General features: G+C 44.4%; 1 long non-coding RNA gene across 2 annotated transcripts; it reads left to right on the top strand.

The window, feature by feature from the left end:
- The first annotated feature begins 9,704 nt into the window (after nt 1-9,704).
- LOC147148034 (uncharacterized) lies at nt 9,705-11,945 on the top strand. 2 transcript variants are annotated; one of them, XR_015086983.1, is made up of 4 exons: nt 9,705-11,321; nt 11,552-11,635; nt 11,721-11,764; nt 11,862-11,945. It is a non-coding gene; the product is annotated as an uncharacterized LOC147148034 (long non-coding RNA). The 2 variants fall into 2 exon arrangements; XR_015086982.1 differs by having other exon boundaries at nt 9,705-11,635.
- The last annotated feature ends 7,876 nt before the right edge of the window (nt 11,946-19,821 follow it).

Below are 19,821 nucleotides of genomic sequence, written 5' to 3'. Positions count from 1 at the left end.
AACTAAAAAGGTGTGTCTTGAGCTTCCTCTTAAAAATATCAACAGTCTCTGCAGACCTGACGTCCTCTGGCAGGCTATTCCAAAGGTGAGGACCAAAATGGCTGAATGCAGCCTCGCCATGCATTTTGGTCCTCACACTTGGAATAAATAAAAGGCCGGCGCCAGAGGACCTCAGGATCCGCGAGGGTTGGTATGATAAAAGCAAATCAGATAAATAAGATGGCCCAAGACCATTAACATATTTATAAACTAATAAAAGTACCTTGAAATCGATCCTGAAACACACAGGGAGCCAATGCAGCAATTTCAAAACTGGCGTTATGTGCTCCCGCCCTCTGGTTCTCGTCAGCACCCGAGCGGCTGAATTCTGCAGTAGTTGCAGTGGTGAAATGCTCTTTTTCGGGAGGCCAGCGAGCAGGGCATTACAGTAATCTAAACGACAGGAAATAAAAGCATGCCTCAGCACTTCCGTGTTAGCCTGAGAGAGAAACGGGCGGACTCTGGCGATATTCTTAAGGTGATAAAAACCAATCTTGGTTACATTTTTAATATGAGGAATAAAACTGAGCTCAGAGTCAAAAATGACGCCAAGGTTCTTCACACAATGTGAGGGATTAAAAATGTGTAGTTTTGGTAAAAGCTTCTCTCTCTGACCTTCGGGACAGATAACTAAAACCTCAGTTTTGTCCTGATTGAGCTGTAGGAAATTATCTGCCATCCATGACTTGATATCTAAAATGCAATTTAAAAGGGTATCAATGTGTCCTGTGTCATCAGGAGACATGGCAATATACAGCTGCGTGTCATCAGCATAGCTGTGAAAGCTGATGCCGTGTCCCCTGATGACATCCCCAAGGGGAAGCACATAAAGATTAAAAAGTAGGGGGCCTAAAATCGAACCTTGGGGAACCCCACATTTAATTTCATGGGTTTTGGAGGAACCAGTATCCATACTTACAAAGAAATATCGGTCTGTGAGATAGGAATAAAACCAGTTAAAAACAGTCCCAGAGATGCCCACTAGATTTTTAAGTCTATTTCATAAAATTTGGTGATCTACTGTATCAAAAGCAGCGCTTAGATCCAGTAGCACCAAGACTGTGAGTTTTCTCACGTCTGCAGTGCACCTAATATCATTTAAAATCCTTAAAAGAGCAGTCTCCGTACTGTGGTTCATCCTAAAACCAGATTGATATTTCTCCAAAATATTATTTGTATTTAAAAAATGATTCAACTGGATGAAAACCAGTTTTTCTAAAATCTTACTTAAAAACGTCAAGTTGGATACAGGTCTGTAGTTATTAAAAACGCTCGGGTCAGAATTGCTCTTCTTCAGAAGGGGCTTCACCACCGCCGTTTTAAAGGCAGCAGGGAAGACGCCCGTCTGAAGAGAGCAATTGACTATATTTAAAATTTGTTCTTCAAAAAATCCATAAAATGTCTTAAAAAGAAATGTGGGAATTGGATCCAAAAGGCAGGTTGTTGGGTTTACCTGGGAGAAAACTCGAACAAGTGTCCTTGCATCAACCAGGGCAAAACTTTCCAGTGTTTCCTCATGTAAATATGATTGTCCAGGTTTATTAAAACTTGTGTTTTGACGGGCTAAAAGACTGGATCTTATGTCATCGATTTTACTTCTGAAGTGGTCTGCAAAGTCCTCACAGAGAGCGTCTGTTGGTCTCTGTGGGGACTTATTAAAATCAGAACTAGTTAAAAGTTCAAAGGTGGAGAAGAGAACTCTGGGGTTGTTTTTATTGACTGTAATGAGGTTTGAGAAATAGGAAGATCTTGCCAGTTTTACTGTTTTATTGTAGGATTTCAGTTGTTCGCATAAAATTTCATAGTGTACTGTAAGTTTACTTTTTCTCCACCTCCTCTCTGCACTCCTGCATTTTCTCTTTGATGTTTTGATAGCATTGTTTCTCCACGGGGGTACAGTCTTTGTTTTTGTTGTTTTAATTAAAAGTGGAGCTACTGAATCTAATGATGATTTAAGATGTAGGTTAAAATTGTCAACAATAAGATCACAGGGTGCAGGTAAAATGTCAGCAGGAGTGCTTTTTAAGATCTAGATAAAATTTGCAGCCACCTTAGAAGATAGGTAGCGTTTCTTCACTGTTCTCACCGGGACTGCCAGATGGTTAAAACTGGCGATGTTAAAATAGACACAGTAGTGGTCTGACACTGCCAAGTCAACAACAGAGGACACACCAGCAGACAAGCCATAGGTTATAACCAAATCCAGGGTGTGTCCTCTGTTGTGAGTTGGCTGCAAGACGTGCTGTTTAAAATCCAAGCAGTTTAAAAGTTATAAAAATCTCTGGATAATGGGTCCGAGATGTTGTCCATGTGTATATTAAAATCGCCAGTTATTAAAATCCTGTTATAACTGGAATATAAAATGGATAAGAATTCTGAAAATTCTGTAATAAAAGAAGTGGAATGATGGGGAGGTCTATAAACGGTAATGCAGAGAATAGGGGGACTGCTAAAAACAAAGACATGGTGTTCAAACGATAAATAGCTGCTAAAAATGATCTCCTTTGATAAAAGAGTATTCAATTGATGCAGTCCCGCCTCCTCTTTTGCCATCCCTTGTAGAAAGTAAAAAGTTAAAATTCGGTGGGCAAGCCTCAGTGAGAGCAAATGGAGCATCTGTACCAAGCCATGTCTCAGACAAAAGTAAACCATGTAAATTATTGTCTAAAATCAGGTCGTTTATGATAAAAGTTTTGTTTAAAAGGGAGCGCACGTTCAGCACGGCCAGATTAATTATTGTGCTGGACGTGCGCTCATGGTGGTATGAATGAGCAGTATTAACATATACTAGATTACCACTGTTAAAACCACGTTGTTTGTGTGTGTGAGGTATATTTTAATATAGAATAATGCAGTTAGACTTCAGTTACGCCTGTGTTAAGTGAGAAGTGGGCACGCGTGAGATCTAAGGGATCAGCAGGAAACTGGTCTGCTAAGGCGGAGACAGGATGTCATCAGGTAAGGGACATCTGGATAAGATCTCCTTTGTTTTTCCTGATTGAAGTTGAATAGTCTTAAGGTAATCAAACTTAGGGGGTGTTAGGAGTAGCAAACTTTGTGGCACCTCTCTGTCCGGGGCATCCGAGGGGGTTAGGCACCTCCCTGCCCAGGGGGTCTGGAAGGTGTCAGGCGGGAAATAGACAAAGGAATTAGCTGTTCAAGGGCACCCAATGCATATGTAATAATCAAGTTTGAATATTCACCCTGCTCCCCATAAGAAGAGAGACACGAGACGGGAGGAGCGCGCGCCACAGCAACTCGGAGAGCAACTTCTTTTGGCATCAGCTGTATTGGTATCAATAAAATCTTGTTCCCGGTCAACTGAATTGTCAGAGATGTCTTTTCATCATCAACTCAGTCTGGCCTTAAGTCTGCTCCGGACAAACGCATCGACTGACCCTGCTCAACTAAAGAAAATACACTACATGTGCAAGGGAAGCGTCTGCCGGTGATGGTTTCAATGGGAAAGTTGTCCGATAGTGGTAATGATAATGAGGGCCTGCAGGGGGAGCTAGTGAGGGTGGTGGTACTGTGAGCAGCTGGTATTGGCACAGCCACACACGTCGTTTTAAGGCACAAAACAACAAATTGTCTATGAAGTAAGGGCTTTACAACCATATTTTGGGGCGGGCAAGTTCCCCTGAGTGGCTTAAGTTGATGAAAATTATAATTTTCAACACTTTTCTCCGAGTCAAAATTCGGCGGGTCGCCTGAAAAATATGACCGAGAAAGGTGTGCTTTTGGCGGACAGCCAAGGCGGAGGAGTCGGCCCCTACGGTTGGAGCTCGGCACTGTGAATCACGGCTGCCAAATCCAAACCAAAGGTTGTAGATAGATATTTACAAGTGTATCGACCATAAATATACGTTCCGAAGCAGAAAGAGACATTAATTTCAGTATACAAGTAACGACAGTCAAGAAAAGCACACGAAGAGCACAGGGGACAGCGCAGCCACACACGCCTTTTTAAGCCACAAAACAACAACTTGTCTATGAAGTAAGGGCTTTACAACCATATTTGGGGGCAGGCTAGTTCCCTTGAGTGGCTAAAGTTGATGGAAATTATAATTTTCAACACTTTTCTCCGAGTCAAAATTCAGCGGGTTGCCTGAAAAATGTGAACGAAAAAGGTTTGCTTTCGGCGGATAGCCAAGGCGGAGGAGTCGGCCCCTACGATTGGAGCTCTGCACTTTGATTCATGGATGCCGAATCCAAACCAAAGGTTGTAGATGCATATTTAAACGTGTATTTATCATAAATATACGTGACAAGGCAAAATTGGACATTATTTTCTGTGTACACGTAACCCCTATCAAAATAACGGCACTTGGCCAAACTGTCATTTTCCGCCGCTGAAACGCTCATTTTGGACATAAAAAAAAAAGGCAACCAAATCCAGACCAAAGGCTATAGATAAGTATTTACACGTGTATCTTGTATAAATACATGCCCCGAAGCAGAAAATGCCGTTAATTTCAGTGTACACGTAACCCCTATCAAAATAACTGCACGTGGCCAAACTGTCATTTTCACGTGCTGAAACGCTCATTTTGGACATAAAAAACCAAAAGGCTGCCAAATCCAAACCAAAGGCTGTAGATGTATATTTACGCGTGTATCTAGCATAAATAAATCTCTCGAAGCAAAAATTGACATTCATTTCAGTGTACACGTAACCCCTATCAAAATAACTGCACGTGGCCAAACTGTCATTTTCAGACGCAGAAACGCTTATTTTAGACATAAAAAAACAAAAGGCTGCCAAATCCAAACCAAAAGCTCTAGACGCATATTTACACATGTATCTAGCATAAATACACGCCCCGAAGCAGAAAATGCCAATAATTCAGTGTACACGTACCCCCTATCAAAAATTACTGTACGTGGCCAAACTGTCATTTTCAGGCGCTGAAATGCTCATTTTGGACATAAAAACCAAAAGGCTGGCAAATCTAAACCAAAGGCTATAGATTCATATTTACACATGTATCTAGCATAAATACACGTCCCGAAGCAAAAAATGACATCAATTTCAGTGTATACGTAACCCCTACCAAAATACCGGCACTTGGCCACACTGTCATTTTTAGGCGCTGAAAAGCTCATTTTGGACATAAAAAACAAAAAGCTGCCAAATCCAAACCAAAGGCTGTAGATGCATATTTACATACGTATGTAGGATAAATAGACGCCCCGAAGCCGAAAATGATCTTACTTTCCATGTCCATGTAACCCCTATCGAGATAACGACAAAATGAATGAAAAGTTCATTTTGGTCATAAAAACAAAACAGCTGCCAAAGCCAAACAAAGAATAAAGCCAGACTGCACAACAAGGGTGGTGATGACGTTTGATCCATTGGTACATCCCAGGCTCCTGATAATTTCCACAATCTTTCTGTCTACTGCCCTGATGAAGGGTGCAAAATTCCATCGCCCTAGCATAAATTGTTACTGCGTTGCGGGGGTAACTATAGCGCATTATAATGTCACAGCCTACAAAATTGTTTGGTGATGACCTTTCACCCTTTGGAACATTTCACGCTCCTGATAATTCTCACAATCCTTCTGTCTGTTGCCCTAATGCAGTGTGCAAAATTTCATTGCGCTAGCATAAAGTGTTCGAGCATTATAATCTCACGGCCTGCAAAGTAGGGTGGTGATGACATTTGACACTTTGGAACCTCCCAGGCTCTTGATAATGTCCACAATCTTTCTGTCTGCTGCCCTGATGCAGGGTGAAAAATTTCATTGCGCTACCATAAAGTGTTACTAAATTATGGTGGTAACAGTAGCGCACTATATTGTTACGGCCTGCAAAATTGGGTGGTGATGACCTTTAACCCTTTGGAACCTCCCAGGCTTCTGATAATTTCCACATTCTTTCTGTCTGCTGCCCTGATGCAGGGTGCAATATTTCATCGTGGTAGCATAAAGTGTTACTACATTACGGGGGTAGTAACAAGAGCGAATTATAAAGTCGCAGCCTGCAAAACAAGGGTGGTTATGACCTTTGATCCTTTGAGACCTCCCAGGCTCTGATAATTTCCAAAATCTTTTTGTCTGCTGCCCTGATGCAGGGTGCAAAGTTTCATTGCGCTAGCATAATATGTTACTATGTTACGGTGGTAACAAGTGTGCATTATAATGTCACAGCCTACAAAACAAGGATAGTGATGAGCTTTGACTTTGAATCTGTAGTGTATTTTCTTTTGAAGAGCGGGTTCGGCTCGACGCCCCTCCGGTGAGGACACAGAGCAAAGCTGGATTGATGAGGAAAAGACTTCTTCAACAGTCAGTTGATTGGAAAAAAAGATTTTATTGTGACCAATACAGCTGATGTCGAATAAGTGTCCCAAAAAGTTGCAGCGGGCCCGTGCCCCCTCTGTGTCTGTCTTCTTATAGAGAACGGGATGAATATTCAAACTAGGTTATTACATATGCATTGATTACCTCCAAATAGGTATGTCCTTTGTTTTCTCTTGCCAAAATCTACAGGGGAAGTAAACTGCCCCCCTTGTCCTGTCCATAGCCAAAAGAAAAATAAGGGTGGTGATGACCTTTGACCCTTTGGAACGTGCCAGGCTCCTGACAATTGTAATTCTTTTTCCTTTTCCTAGGCCTTAGCCCATTACACTTAACCAACACACTTAACACTTAACCAATTGTACCATCACTCCACCTTGACCACGCTATCCGACAAGGGACGGACCGTTCCGCCCCCGTGACAGAGTGCCCAGCTCTGCAGTTAACATTACGTTCTCTTTCTATCTCAATATCAGAATGTTTCTTGGTGCAATTCTGAGATAGTTTGCATTCCCACTGGGTAAACTCATGGTTGCCTGACGGCAGGGACGTTATTTGATGACATTATCCAAACCACAGACGTGCATTGCTTAGCTTTTATTGTGAAAGTGGCCAACGCCGCTTGCTGTCAGCGCATTACCAATATGCAATATATTAACAATCGCTGTGGTGGCTGGCTTGACTTCGTCATTGCGTGTGGAGGCTGGCCTGACCGCAGTTCCTCAGGCCAGATATCCTGGTGCTGTCTGTTGTTTCTGTATAATTTGTGTTTCTAAATATAGCTTAAGAAAAAAGGGAGGGGGGCACAAATCGTTTATTGACCCACCTCCTCCGGCCGAGGACAGGGAAGAAGTCAAGATGGCGGAGTGAGTAGTTGTGCTTTCCTGAAGGAATATAAATGTACAGTCCTAATCTTGACATGAGAAATATCAACCAACAAGGTAAATACGGAATAGAACCGGGTCACTAAAAACACTTTTTTGGGCCATAGAAAATTTTGCCAAATTGCTTCAAAAGAGCTTCAAAGTTAAGCTGAATGGCTAAGGCTAACGCTAAAAAAAAATAGCATTCTCGATCACGACTACGAACTGTACACAAAACAAGATGCGGAGATCAATCAGTTTGCAACGCGGACGGATTGAAACGAAATCTGGAGGAAGGCCAAGGAGAAAAGCGTGTATAAAGAAATTGACTTTCATTTCAAGGAGGACAGAGAAGCCTGACTAACCTGTGGTCCAAAGTAGAGGAAGCTCAACGTAATGGGAAAAAGCTTTCCTGAAAGAAGGGTATGCGATCATTGATGGATGAAAAATTGACCCTTAAAAAACACTAGTTGGAGGTTTGTGTTTTATTCTGAGAGGAGGAGATAAAATCGAGGGGATAGTTCATTGCCTGGGGTGGGGGGGGAAGCTGCTGCGCAGAACGACATGCAAGGACCAATCATTATACAGATTTCAGCGCGGACAGCTCGAGAAGAGATCTGGGGGAAGGCTAAGGAACGAGTCTGCAAAGAAAAGAACGTTGACTTTAAGGAGGACTTTTCGGGGAAGGACAGAGAGGCCAGTGTGAGGATGTGGACAAAAGTGAAGGAGGCTCGATGCAAAGGGAAATGAGCTTACCTGAAGGAGGACTATGCGATCATTGATGGATGTGGAGTGGACCCTTAGTAAATCAACAACAGTCAGAAGATTGTGTTCTATTTTCAGGCAAGTTAAATAAACATTAGGCATAGGCAATAACATATCTGCATATGTAAATAGATATAAGGTGAGGTTTAGTTAACACTGTGTGTTTTTGTCATACAAACTATGAGACTATTGATCTTTTTTACTCATTTTCCAGTTGTCAAAATATTTTGGAAATATTTGCATGGCTAAAAAACAATATCGTAAATATCACTCCTTTTAATAAAGAACAAATTATTTTATTCAAAGAGGAATCCCCCCCATTGTCAAATTTGATAAATATAATAATTATACTAGGTAAATACCATATTCATCCCAGCAAATGGAGAAATAAGTTCCCGTCACTAAAATGTTCATCTTAATGGTAGAAAGAAGTGAAAGGATAAATGGTTTGTTGGAAACTGCAACACAGTCTAATTTGTTTGAATGTGAAGAGTCTCAATGATTGTTACCTTCAAATTTTGTTTTACTTTTATTCTTATGTTTTTAAACACTTAAAGTGAATTTTGTAAAAGACATTTTTGAAGAAGACTTGCAGATGGTATTTTTCTGTTTCTACTGTATCAAGACAAATGTTTTCTGAAGAATGCCAGATGTTTTCCTGTTCAAGAATGTGTATAAATAAAAGATTAAAAAAATTTTTTTTTAAAAACTCCTCCGACAGGTGTGGGTGCCAGATGTGATCGGGTGCAAAATTGCATCCTCCGCGCGTGCTGATGACGTCACGCTCAAATTCTTTGCCACAGTGTTTGTTACCCATAGATGGTGTGTTTTTATATTCTGTGTTACTAAATTTAAAAAAATAATACAAAATTGCTTCGTGCCACATTGGCGAGGCAGCTCCTACCTCATTTCCACTTATGCCCCGAGAAGAAGCTGCTACCTGTTTGTACAATACAGTACAAAACAATTTTATTTATACAGCGCATTTCATAACAGCTCGAGCTGTAACAAAGCACTTTACAAAACAATAAATAATGAACAATAAAAAGGCCATAATACACAAGTGTTAATCAATAAATTAAGAATAATAATATGAAGGCCTTTATTGATCCCACAGTGGGGACATTTTCAGTGTTACAGCAGCAAAGATATAGGTCACACAGGGACGGCGGCATAATGTAGCCATTAATGTATAACATTAACGACAAACATTCAGGATCAAACCTATGTAAATATATGCAGTAACTATGTGTATATACACATGTATATACACACCAACATAAAAAATATGAGGAACACTCATTTTAGCCGGTACATAGTACAGAGGAAAAATACTCTAAGTAAGTGACAGTGCTGCAGTGCTGTAGTGAAATGTAAGGAACAGAATTGGATGAAAATAAAACTAGACTAACAGTAGTGGGGAATGTTGAGTATTGCACGGTATTACAGTAGTGGGGAATGTTGGGTATTGCACGATATAACAGTAGTGGGGAATGATGGGTATTGCACAATATAAGCTCAGGTCCAGCACTACAAGATTGCACTAATGTCCGCCAATTTGCAGAGACTACACAATGTTCTTGTTAAAGAGTCTGACAGCAGCAGGCAAGAAGGAGCGGCGGAATCTCTCCTTTGCACAGCGAGGGACGCAGACGGTCACCGCGATCAAATGACTAAACTCTCGCGTGATGTAGAATGGCCTCATGCCAACAGCTAGCAGCTCAATTGAGAGGTAACATAAAACACTATATACAATTGACACCGGAAAAGAGCCAAACATTTCCGGTCTGATCAAAAGCCAGAGAATAGAAATGTGTCTTCAACCAGGTTTTAAAAGTGGACAGAGAGGGGGCTTGCCTAATATCCAATGGGAGGTCATTACAAAGGGAAGGACCAGCGGTCGAAAAGGTTCGATCCCCTCTGAGGCTCCGCTTGGTCCTCGGCACCTCAAGCAGACTCGAGGCTGCGGGAAGGTGCGTAGGAGTGGAGGACCTCAGAGAGGTACGCCGGGGCGAGGCCATTTAATGATTTATAGACAAACATAGAGGCAAATAATAAACTGTGACTTCATCAGCACGTGTGCAGGCCACCTAAGGACCCCGAGACAATTTTGCAGCCCGATCACATATGGTACCAACACCGGATCCCTTTGAAAATGTAAACAACAGCTGTTGCCGCCGTGTTGAGAGGTATCTGGCCAGAGGTGGGGTAATCTCAGACAGGGGTATTGCCAGACCAGAAAGGGTATTCTCAGAAAGGAAGAGGTGGGGTTTTCTTTTCTTTTTTTTTTTTAACTCCCCCCTGTGACGTAACCTGCCTGCAAACAGAAGCGCGTCACTTTCTCAGTATCAGCAGTCAAAGAGCCTTGCCTTTTACTACGACACCCTGAAAGAACGGTTCGTTATTTGTGAAAATATGTTGTATATTACATTTAAATCAAGCAAATTATAAAAATGATTGTAACATTATCAAAAATAACTTATCTTTACCTGCGTATATTTCATCCTGTTTCCCTGAGAATGCTGTGTTGTCGGCAAAGGACACATGTATAACTTTTTTGCTTGGTTATTGTAATGTCATTCTATATGTAGTAATCACTACAATCATTTGTCATCAGGACCTCAAACAGGTAGTTGTTTTATTCGAAGTGTAAGTTCCTCGGACGTCAATTATTTCCACATTGGAGTCAGACATCATGTCTGTAATTCATGTCATTTTACCAAACGATAAAATGCAATGGCCACGTTATATATTTTTATATTTACTATATTTTAACATTCACTCTTTGCAGATGCATCACTCTATAATTAAGGGAAATGTTAAGTTTCCAGTGCAGCGCTGCACTCAATGCTACAAATTAGATCACTGTCCGCTTTGCCCGAAATTCAAACTGCCTCGTCCCCCTTAAGTTGTCCAGCACCTTGAAGTGCACATAAAATATGCCATCACATTTCAAGGTAATACCTGTTTGTGTATTTCTAGCTAAAATGCATCTGTGTTTGCAGGTTTACCCATATTTGTAATTACATTGGTGTCTGTGAGTGGTTGACGTTTATTCTTTTTTTTGGGGGAAGGGGGGTGTTCTAGATACAAAAAAAAAAAAAATGCAGGTGTAATATATCCTGCAGAAATGGTGCTAATTATTATATTATATATATGTTTTCATTTTCACTGTATTTTTACATTCACTCTTTGCAGATGCATCACTTGATCATTCAGGGGAATGTGAAGTTTGCAATGCAGCGCTGCACTCAATGCTGCAAATACATTGCCCGCTTTGCCCCTAATTTAAACCTACTGTACCCTGTAAAGTTCTCCAGCACACAAAAAAATTGAATTACGTTTCAAGGTAATGCAGTTTGTGTATTTCTTGCTAATATGCATCTGTGGACACTTTATGGACACTAGAATTACATTCTGCCCAACAGCAGCTGTTATGTATTGTTGAATATTTTATATTGAAGCCATCCATAAGGTGCCTTGTAAGATAGTGCTACATTGTATTTTGTTTAAACATATATATTTTTTTGTGTGTGTGTGTTTTAATCAACTTGACTATATGTCTTGGACATTAAAAAGCCAGGAAAATAACTGATAGTGAAAATGCAGACAGCTGCCCTGATGCGTGCCAACCTTTGGATGGAGAATGAAATGAAATAAACGGTAGGTCCCCCACAGATGGATGTTTTTGGATTATATTCAAATTGAAAAGCCAAACAATTTCAACCATTATTTCAATTGCTGATAGGGAACGCTTGCTTTGACCTCATTCAGCAGATTGCCCATTCACAGGTGACAAAAATAATAGAAAATGTGTTCTCTAAATGTGCTTTGTCTTATACTTTATGTAATTGAGTGCATGATATCTTGTCTACAATATGTTACACAGGGAAAGACCATATATGTTGCAGAATGTTCCAACATGGAGTCCAACATCATGTGACCCCTTCCGAAGTTTACCAAGTACTGGATGTTGCCTATGACTTCACCATTGTAAGTTAACCATCTTTTTTTACATTTTTTTTAAATTATTTGTTTAAGTAAGCTCTAGAAGACTTCGTTGACATTGACTGTACTGTAATGCCCCTCGAAGTGGTCAAAGATGCACACAGTCGCGGATGCAGTCTGATCGTCGTTTTTAATCACAGATCGTAACGGAGAACAGTACACATTCACACAAGAGCTGCTGGTGGCCACAACTCACGCCCATGCGCTCAATCATCCACACGCTCTCTCCCTCAACTTCCCTCCTAAACTCCTTGTCCCCTCGCTATGACGTCACTCACTACCCATAGGCCCAGCCAGCACATGCACAAAACAAGGAACAGATATTACACTGCCCTCCCCTTTATGAAACCCTCGCCCCCGAGGGGGTCAACAACAAAAAATCCTCTAGGCGCTGCGGCCTACGCCTCTGTCTCTTGGGTCGGCCTGGACCCGTGCCATTTCTGTCTCCAACCGGAGGAACAGGGACAACATGAGTGGGATCTGGGGAACCTGAATCCACCACTCGTCCTGAAATGGCAGGTGAAACAGACCCGGCCTCAAATATCGGAACACCACTGCCCCGGTACGGAGCCAACCTGTCCCGATGTAGGGCAACCCTCCGGCCCCTGGGGGGAACTGCCACTCGATACACTACCTCCCCCACCCGCTCAAGGACCCTACACGGCCCGTCCCAATGACTGTCTAACTTAGGGCACCGTCCCTTCTTTCTTTTTGGTGTATACACCCAAACCAGCTCGTCGACCTGGAAGTTCCGCCCCTTGCTGCGTACGTCGTAGTTCCGCTTCTGCCGTGCACCAGCTTTCTCTAGCTGGTCCCGGGCGAAGACATGCGCTGCCTCCAAACGATCCTGCAGTCTCCGGGCATATTCCAACCCCGGCCGATCCTCGGGGCTACCTGGTGGTCTGCCAAACGCCATCTCCGCTGGTGTCCGGATCTCCCGGCCAAGCATCAGCAGAGCAGGAGTACAGCTTGTGGAACTTTGGACAGCCGAACGATACGCCATCAACACCATTGGAATATGCTGGTCCCAATCACGTTGGCGCTCGGAGGTGAGGATGGCAAGCTGCTGCTGCATGGTGCGGTTAAAACGTTCAACTAAACCATCACTCTGCGGATGCAAAGGGGTGGTTCGCGTCTTCTGCATGTTCAAGCGTTCACAAAGGGCAGCAAAAACCTTGGACTCAAAATTTCTTCCTTGATCACTGTGGAGTATATCTGCAGTCCCAAACCGGCAGAACATGCCCTCCAACAGTGCATCCGCCACCGTCTCTGCCTCCTGATCTGGCAGTGCGTATGCCTCGGGCCACTTTGTGAAATAGTCCATCGCACACAGCACGTAACGGTTCCCTCTGTCAGTCACGGGAAAAGGACCCATAATGTCCATAGCAACCCGCTCCATGGGCGCCCCAACTCTCTGTTGCTGAAGCGGTGCATGCGATTGGTCTTGAGGGCCCTTGTAGGCCGCGCACTCGTCACACCGCCGGCAAAAGTCCTCCACGTCCCGTCGATGCTGGCCCCAGTAAAACCCTTGTCGAAGCCGTCTGAGTGTCTTTGTGCTGCCAAAGTGTCCGGTACCCGTGCCCCCGTGGCATGCTCTCAGTACCGACTCTCTAAGAGCTCTGGGCACCACCACCTGCCACCTCTCCTCTCCGGTCGCTGGATCCTTCCACGCACGCTGCAGCACGCCATCCTTCATGCGTAAGAGAGCAAACTTGCTCCAAAGGCCCTTGGCGCCAACAGAGAGTCCCATCACTCCTTCCCAGGGTGGCCTCCTGCCACTCTGGACCCACTGTCGCACAGGGTTGAGATCACGATCCTCTTCCTGCTTGACAGCCCACTCTGCAATGTCCACAGCCTCCAGGATGCAGCACGATGGTCCAGCGGCAGTCGCCTCCCCACACAGCTCCAACTCCCTGGCATCCCGCCGGTCGCAGTAGCCGCAGCCGCCAACAGCACATGGACGCCGGGAAAGGGCATCAGCATTGACGTGCTGAGCTCCAGCCCGATGTACCACAGTAAAGTGGAACGCCTGCAGCTCCTCCAGCCACCGTGCCACTTGGCCTTCTGGTTCCCTGAACGACATCAACCACTGCAGCGCAGCATGATCCGTCCTGATGGTGAACGGAACGCCACATAGGTAGTACTTGAAATGCCGCGCAGCCAAAACAACTGCCAGCAGTTCACGTCTGGTGACACAGTATCGTCGTTCACTCTTATTGAAGATGCGGCTGAAGTAGGCCACCACTCGTTCACCTTCCGGCCCCACCTGTGACAACACCGCCCCCATGCCGACATTGCTAGCGTCCGTATCCAGCACAAAAGACAAGGCTGGATCAGGTGGAGTGAGAACAGGAGCATTGATGAGGGCATTTTTCAGGCTGGAAAATGCCTCCTGACAGTCCTGCGTCCACAAAAAGGGTTGGTTGCCCTGAAGAAGCCGGAACAAGGGCGCCCCGATGCAAGAAAATCCTCTCACGAACCGTCTGTAATATGAGGAAAGCCCCAAAAAACTCTTAAGCTGCTTCTGATCTTTTGGGGCTGGCCAGTCTTTGATGGCGCTGACCTTCTCCTCCAGTGTGCTGATGCCGTCTCCATTCACTCGGTGACCCAGGAACTCCACCTCTCGCCGCATAAAGTGGCACTTTTCAGGGTGCAGTTTCAGTCCAGCCGCAGCAATTCTACCCAGCACCAGCCTTAGAGACTCCAACGCAGTCTGGAAGGACTCACCGTGGACGAGGACATCGTCCAAATACACCAAGCATTCTTGCCGCGGAATGTTCGAGAGCACTGTGTCCATCAAGCGCTCGAACGTTCCTGGTGCATTGCAGAGTCCAAAACTCATTACTTTAAACTGCCAGTGTCCTCTGGGGGTGCAGAACGCTGTCTTAGGTCTGGACTCGGCGGTGAGGGGGACCTGCCAGTAGCCACTGCGCAGGTCGAGCGATGAGAACCACGCAGACCCAGAGACCAGATCCAACGTCTCATCTATCCGCGGGAGCGGGTAGCAGTCCTTTCTTGTCACTTTATTGAGCGGCCTGTAGTCCACACAGAACCGCGGTCTGGTACTTTTCTTTCTGGGAACCATGACCACGCCAGACGCCCACGGGCTGTCGGAAGGCTCTATAATTCCCGCCTCGAGCATAGCACGGACCTCCTGATCCGCAGCCTCCTGCTGGGCCAAAGGCAGGCGTCGGGGCCGCACCTTAACTGGTCGCGCGTCCCCGGTGTCGATGTGGTGCTCAACCAAGTGAGTGAGGCCCACCTCATTCTCACTGAGGGCAAAAATGCTCTCAAAGTCCCACAGCACCTGCCACAGCTGCTCCCGCTGCTCGACATCCAAGCCATCACAGTTCTTTTCCCAGATGAACCGTATCGCCTCTGCCCGGTTCTCTGCTAGGCGACCCGGGGTTACATTCCCTGGCATGGCTGGGCTGGCCGACACTGCCCCCCCCCAAGGGTCGTCCGTCACGGGGGGAGCGAACTCTACCCGATCTACTGTCGGTCGCTGTGAGGTCGACTCCGGTAGCCCCAACTGGGAACAAGTCCAGGTGGGGTGAGCGAACTCTACCCGATCTACCGTCGACTGCCTAGGAGCTGGTGCTGCAGCTACCTTGGTCGGGCTGGGTAGCATCATCCCCACCTGCAGCTTGTCTGCTGCAGGGTCAGCAGTGTTGATGATTACCCCCGAAGTACCCCGTTGAGACGCCGGAACTAGCCCCACACGCTGACCATTCGGCAGGTTGAGCACCCCAGCTCCCAAATCCACCACAACTTTTGCAGCTTTCAAAAAGTCCCGACCCAGAATACATGGGTCACTCACGTCCGCCACCCAAGCTGAGTGAGTTGTCGACAAACCCCCCAAAACAAACACAAATGTCCCTCTGCCTCTCATGGGGGCCGTTTCACCGGTCACTGTCCTCAGTTTTGTAAAGGTCGATTCTAAGACGGTTCCCACTGGAACGACGTCAGGCCTCACAATCGTGGCTGAGGACCCAGTGTCCACCAGGGCTGTACAAGAAGTGTCCCCAATTTGCACGCGAACATGACTGGGGTCCCCCACGTCTGTCCATCCCACCGTTACAACGGTCTCATCCTGGACATGAGGGTCCCTGCTCATAGCGCCAGCACATGCAGGTTGCACCTCCCGGTTAACGACTGGAGGGGTCCGCGTCATCCGGGCTACACGGACCCTTTTTCGTTTCCCTGCTGATTTAGCATCTTTGGGCAGCGCCGCAGAAGGTGACCTGGCTGTCCACACCCCCAGCAGACAACAGGGCGTGCACGCCGGCCACTTCCATCCTCATGCTGTGCTGAGCGAGTATTAATGGCACACACCAGCTCCTCCACCCATGCCGGTCTGCGCTCCTCCCCTTCCGGGAACGACGTTGCCGAAACGGGACAGTTTGGTGTCTGCAGCGCCCCCTTGGCTGCAATCTCCCTCTCCGTGGCGAGAGCAAGCGCGTCTCCCAGGGCTGCTGGGTGAGCAAGCTGGACATGCAGCCGCAGCTCATCTGGTCTGAGGGCTTGGATGAACTGATCACGTATCAGTTCATTTTGTATCTCATTTGGCATTCCAGCATACGCGCGCCGACCCAGGCTCTCGATCTCATGCGCGAGATAACGGAGCGGCTCCCCCGGATGTCGATCACGGTGCTTGAACTCACAGCGCAGGGAGTCTCTCAAATTAAACTCCCCAAAGCGCCTCTGCAAAGCACCCACCAGCGCGCTGTAATCGAGTCTCTCTTCGGGGCTCAGCAGCAGCAGACAGGATGTGGCATCCTCCGTCAGCGAAAGCGCCAACTGCACCGCTTTCGTCTTCTTCGGCCAATGCGCGGCATCAGCCACCAACTCGAACTGTGCTCTATAAGCCTCCCAACTTCCCTTTCCGGAGAATTCAAGTGCCTTCATAGCGGGCCACGCGAGGTCCAGAGCACCGCCATGCACGTTCACATTCACGTCCGCGGCGGCAGCTGTCGCTCCGTCATAGCGTAACCCCGTTTTTGCGGGCTCACGCTCATCTTGGCGCGGAACAGCAGCGTTATGCCGGCCGCACTCGGTGCAACTTGACTCAGGCATATCAATCACGCACGGCACGGCTTCTTCTTTCACCTTTCGTCGAATAAGGGGATCGCCGAACATCCTCAAAGCCGAGCGTGCGACGAGTGAATCCGAAACTTCTGACACCAATGTAATGCCCCTCGAAGTGGTCAAAGATGCACACAGTCGCGGATGCAGTCTGATCGTCGTTTTTAATCACAGATCGTAACGGAGAACAGTACACATTCACACAAGAGCTGCTGGTGGCCACAACTCACGCCCATGCGCTCAATCATCCACACGCTCTCTCCCTCAACTTCCCTCCTAAACTCCTTGTCCCCTCGCTATGACGTCACTCACTACCCATAGGCCCAGCCAGCACATGCACAAAACAAGGAACAGATATTACAGTACTTTTTGATGACTCTCTTTATCACTTGCACAGCAGTAATTATTCGGTACTGCAGCGTCTGTCAAAGTCCCAAATGTTCTTTTAGTGATAGTTTCTTGTAACTTTAATACTTGTGTAGCCCAAAACTAACACATATTCCTTGTGTGATTCTACATGGCTAATAAAAGTAAATGCTGGTGTTATTATTTTTTTTAGACTGACCTGCCTGTATTGAAGAAATGGTGGTGTATACTACTAATGGAAAACTTCATCCTTGGCAGGTTACTACTGTGTAACTGTATAATTTGTTTGAATGAAAAATGGCATGTAATGTTATTATTTCAGCTATGATAAATTATTTGCACGCTGGATGGATACTTCAAAGGCATCTCTGTGAGGTGAAATCCTTCACGTGTTCTGATTTAGGAAGCACCAGCTTGACAAGACTTCTGAGGTTGATTTTATCAATGGTTTCATTTATTTTTTAAGACCACTTTTATAACAGTGTTTCTTTTCACTGAGAAATGCTTCCTTATGATTAAAAAAAAATAAAAAAAACTTTGATGCTATTGACTTAAAAAAAAAATTTATTTGAATAATGAAAAAAAAAAAAATGAAGGAAGAGGAGCAACAACAACTTCTATCGGCTGTACCCACATGTGATAAAGATGGAGATCTAATAGATGATGTGGTGCTGCACTGGAGATTGACCAACCAGGACGGATTCTGAGGTGGACCAGAATGAGTCATTCTGCAGAGCTTTATCTTGAAAAGGACTTACACACTATTCAAGTTTGCGTTGTACAGCACTGCATTGTCTATTAACTGTTGCCACTCAGCATCCATTGCAGCCTGGTCATCCTGGAAGGCGGATCTCCCCTGTTTGTGGCCTCTTCTCAAGGTTTCTTAATTTTTCTCAATTGTGTTTGGAGTTTTTTCTTGCCCTCCGGGCAGTTAAGATGAGGGGATGTCGTCATGGTCTTTTTAAAGCCCTGAGACTTTTTTCATTGAATAAATTTGACCTCACTAAACTTTTTGAATGTGTCTTTTCGAACAGTCAATTGTACACAGGGTCGAGTACAAACAGAATACAGTTTTTGTAATGATTAATCATGGCAAATTATGTTGGACCTATAAGGTAAAGTATCAAAGACAAGAACAGACAGAACATATTAAATAATTGATTTAATTATTAATTGAGATTGTGTCCATCTCATCTTTAATATTCAGTTAGTTCATTAATGATGCAGCATAATACATAGGAAGTAGTGGTTCAGTCTTGTGTCAGTGTTAATTACGTTATAAGACACATTATAAAACAAATGCTGCAGTGCAAAATGCATCTAGCAGACGGTTGACTCAGATGTTACGATTTCATATGCAATGGTTTTTATCTTTTATGTAGCAGCCACTATTGATTGATTGTCTTTATTTCGTACATGTAAATAGAATAATATTCAAATTAAAATTGAAATATAAATATACATTTTTCTATAGGTCAAACAAAGAAGAAGAAAAAAATTAAAAGATGGCAAGGCAAATCAGACTATCACTTTCTCGAAAGGGGGTATGAGGAAGTATAAACTAATATCTAGTCCTACCCCTTACATACGATCCTACTTTTCCTCTGATATTCTGTACAGTATTGAAAAAGTACATAAATAAAATAAATAAACTATGACTACTACAATTATACAATACTTTCTAAATATGTAGATATTTAACGACTATAACATGAATATTACAAACAGCTACTGGTCATAACATTCTGATACAGGAATATAAATATGAGTGGACATTTTATATAAATATTATTTATTACAAGTTTCTTCTTATACTGCAACATCATGACATGACTTTTTAGAAATTATAAGTAGAAATATTGAGTATTATAAGTCGAAACAGTACAATGTGCACACGTCGATGTTACAAAGGTTTTTCTAAATTGCTATACTATAGTTAAAAATGGCCAAATGTTATGAAATTATAGTTCTGACAATCAAAATTCTGGTTCTGGTTCCTCAAGGTACTTGACGTAGTATCAAGTCAAGGAAACTAATTTAAGGGTTATTCGCACTGATCTCAGAATCAGATGTCTACCAGCCTATGGACTAACTATAAGTTTTAAACATAATTACGTTACTGTCACGCGTATACGCTGCCTGATCGTCACAAAAGAGGGGGTGCCGGGGGTGCCAATAGTAAGCGGCGTTAATGCGCGTTTTACAAGATGTTGAGGAAATGTAATCGTTTTAATTTTCATCACTTTTATTTCCAAATCTTTACTACCATCACTTCATGTTGACAATGTAAATGCTTTTATTTGCAAAATTGAAACGCTTTTATTTGCAAATCTTTACGACCATCACTACTTCCTTTCTGTGAATACCTTTTCCGGTCTGACAATACCCCT

The sequence above is a fragment of the Filicampus tigris genome, chromosome 5, assembly GCF_054856515.1.
Source record: "Filicampus tigris isolate MCC_2025a chromosome 5, RoL_Ftig_1.0, whole genome shotgun sequence".
Taxonomy (NCBI): domain Eukaryota; kingdom Metazoa; phylum Chordata; class Actinopteri; order Syngnathiformes; family Syngnathidae; genus Filicampus; species Filicampus tigris.
Note: the sequence above shows the minus strand (reverse complement) of the source record. Positions and strands in the feature narration are given on the sequence as shown.